Raw genomic sequence first — 3528 nt, 5'->3', positions numbered from 1 at the left:
GGAAGTAGAGGGGTGAGCAAATAATTGCAGGCCTGCACCTTTACGGTGATCTTTTAAACATATCGAGCAGTGTATGCGCCTCATGCACCTGTAGCTCTTTGCCACGTGGTGGCCAGTTGAATTCCCATCACAGCTGCCTCATACAGAAGAGCTCTTATCCGTGATCATATTACCTATGACTCCCATTATCCATGGCAGCTGTAGAGTCCACAGAAACACCAATTATCCGTGACCCTATTTTCATTCTTGTACGTAATTATTCAGGTTTTTCTTTTTTTACCATCCTGAATTGCGGAACAACTCGGTTCGCGCCGATGAGAAGAGTCGCCATGTCAATTCTTCCCATTATAAGTGTTTTGTTTTCATGACCAACTTCAGTACAAGATGTTGTATTGGATCATCTTTACGATAATTTTTGATCCCCCTGCTTCCGACTCGAGAAATAATTCATTTACACTTATAACGTTAGATGTACAGTGCACAAAATGAACGCCATTCTTCCATACAGACAGGAATCATCTTAATGGACTCTCATTTGGTTAAATACAATACAAATAATGCATCCGTTTTCTTAATTTTTTCAGGAAAACATCTTGGTGAAAGATCACCACACGGCAGCCATCCGATTGGCCGACTTCGGAGGAAGTTTTTTTGAATCTGAATTTCGTAAGTTACACTTTATATACATTTATACACATCATCGCATTTCTAAATATTCCTACAGATCCTGTTATCTGGAATAATTTTGTGTTTTATATATCGTCGTTCATGCAAATTGCGTGAACGATGCTGATGTGAAATTAATATAGCAGATATCACAAGAGCTCACGCAGTGATGCCTGTGCATGGTAGCTCCACACGAGGTATTAAGGGAATGCTCACAACTCCTTAGAACCTCCAATTCACAACCGTGCATTGGGAATGTCCACTTCCGTGTAAAATCACGTCCTGTCATATTTTGTTTGTTGCGGTTGCACCTGACTTAAGAGCCGCATGGCTCACAGGGCTATACCTAATAAATGAAAACTTGAAACTTGAAAACTATCACATATCATGCAGGACAGGGTGCGAACACATTGGGGATTCTTTTAGTGAAACTATGACTCCTACAGGCCACCTAAGCAATATTGTATTTTTTTATTTTTCTCCAGCCGGTTATTCCTTTGGGACGCACGGATACAACGCTCCCGAAGTCTTGCTGGGCCAGCCGTTTGGAACATCAATTGACATGTGGGCTGCCGGGTGCATACTAGCTGAGATATCTGTCGGCAAACGACTGATGTCAATAAGCAGCAAGATTCAGGCGATCGCTGGCCTCACAAAGGTAACATTAATTGTATAATTTTGTATATTTATTAGCGAAAGATTGTGGGTTCAAATCTGGTTGGGGTTTATTCAGCCCTACAGTGTTGATAAAATGAGTACTACTTTTTAGGGAAGTCGACATTGGTTGTCATAGAGATATATTCACCTGTGACGTATGAATGGAGTTTTACCACTGACTCAGGGCTGCAGCCAGGCTATGATCACTGCCTCAATGCTCATTTGACTTTGAGTACAAATTCAATTTTAAACAGCTTCATATTACGTGAAATCAAGTGATTACTCAATAATGAATAATTCAATCAATAGGATACACACCATGTATGTAAGTACGTACAGAAAACGCCTCTTAACTCGCCAGTGACATAAGAGCAAATGTATCGTTTATTTTCAGATTGTGGGAACACCACCCTTTGAGATGCTGCACGCTGCACCAGACGGTCCTCGGTATTTCAGTGAGTACTGCAAATTTTAATTTTAATATGCGATTAGGTGTTATAACATCACTCGTCTGGCTGCACAATGACGTGAAAGTTGGGTTGTTTCCCCACGTCCTTCACAGCCTTCGTTGTACATCACAGCCTTCGTTGTACATCACAGCCTTGTGCACATTAATAATATTTTAATGCATGACATCGTTTGCGATTGTACCCACTGCAGACTTCTTTGGGCAACTGACCAAGGAATGTCTGCAGGAGACCCCTAAGTGTTGCCGACTCAAGAAGTTTCTGAAAACGAGAGACCCATTGTTCCTGGACTTCATCAGCTCCATCCTATGGTGAGTGTCCCACTCTTTAAGTTTCCCTCAACTGTAACAAAATTCCAGTCAATTTCTATATCACAAGGGAATATGCATCCCCTTTGCAATGTACAGCTATCTTGCATATCTCTGCAGAAGAAACTAGGTAAAGAATGAAAGGGCAAATGCAGTACTGTATCCTCATTTAACGCGCTAGTAGATGTTCTGTATTAAGAAAAAATGCATTTAGTGAGGAATTACCGTTTACACATTACAGAGATAAACAAATAAAAACCATGCACATTTGCACATTTTCACTATAAAATTAGCTTGCAGTCATCCCATGGCGAGAAAAAAAACTGTGATGAGGGTACGCCACCACGTACTATATCATTATATTATTCCGCGCATATACCTAGAATTCCTATACTGCTCAGCCATGCAGCTGAATAAAGTTGTTTGTCATGAACCGCTCAGAAAGCCCGTTCCCGAATGGAAGAACTTTACTTTAGCGATAACACGTTGTGTACGCACACTTTGAGCGTGGACTTACCATACCTATATTCACATACCTGCAAACCCTTAGATACTTTATCAAGTGGATGTAAGTTTATTGTATCACTATAATGTGTCATTTGGGTATGTATATTTTGCTGATCTTCTCATCGGTACTTGTCTCTTTGTTTTCAGCTGGAACCCAAATGACCGTCTAACTCTGAAAAGTGCTCTCAAGCACCCATGGATGAGTGCAGCTCCAGCTCCACCACCTGGACTTCACCAGGCACCAGCATGCAAGATCAACTCCCATCTGGCTCCTGCAACCAAGACCTTCCCTATTCTGGACCCCTACAACATCCCTTCCAAGACAATGGACCCCTACCAATTATGCTGGCTGGATTCGGACCCCAACAACTTCTTCATCCCGGCTCCAGCACCTTGCCACCTTCCCTCAATTCCACAACTTACTTCTCCTGGCCAAATTCCAGTCGAATCAGTTTGCTGCAGCTCTTCCGGAGTGGCAATTCCCATTTTGGCCACTAAGGTGTCCACTGCCACTTTCCTTCCATCTCCAGCCGCCGTTGCAGTCCCCTTAATTGAGCCAAGGACTGACGCCTTCCTGGCTTCTGCTTCTGTTGCATTAAGCGCCGGAACCATTTTGGATGTGGAGATGCCTACAGCCACTAGCTCAACATCCACCACAAAATGCAGCATTCAGGTGGAAGATGTGAACACTGCTGTGTCTTCGACAGCATCAATTGCTGACCCCCTCCCAGAGTCGGAGACCAGAATTGATGCGGACATCAAGCCTCTGGATATTGAGGAATTTCATATTTCAATTGAGGCAGTCGATGAGGCGACCCAAAATGGAGCCGAGACGAGCATGGGCTCCATATTGTCTCTGCCTATAAACGCAGACGACACTGTTAACCCTCTCCTGGAGTCCGAGAGCACGGTTAAGGCAGACT

General features: G+C 43.1%; 1 long non-coding RNA gene across 1 annotated transcript; it reads left to right on the top strand.

Moving 5' to 3' along the window:
* Nucleotides 1–221: 221 nt before the first annotated feature.
* Nucleotides 222–3157, top strand: LOC142930955 (uncharacterized). The gene is made up of 4 exons (XR_012946952.1): nt 222–666; nt 1152–1324; nt 1718–2101; nt 2753–3157. It is a non-coding gene; the product is annotated as an uncharacterized LOC142930955 (long non-coding RNA).
* The last annotated feature ends 371 nt before the right edge of the window (nt 3158–3528 follow it).

This window comes from Petromyzon marinus, chromosome 46 (genome assembly GCF_048934315.1).
Source record: "Petromyzon marinus isolate PM22_M1 ecotype Great Lakes invasive population chromosome 46, UKy_Petmar_22M1.pri1.0, whole genome shotgun sequence".
In the NCBI taxonomy this organism is placed as follows: Eukaryota; Metazoa; Chordata; class Hyperoartia; order Petromyzontiformes; family Petromyzontidae; genus Petromyzon; species Petromyzon marinus.
Note: the sequence above shows the minus strand (reverse complement) of the source record. Positions and strands in the feature narration are given on the sequence as shown.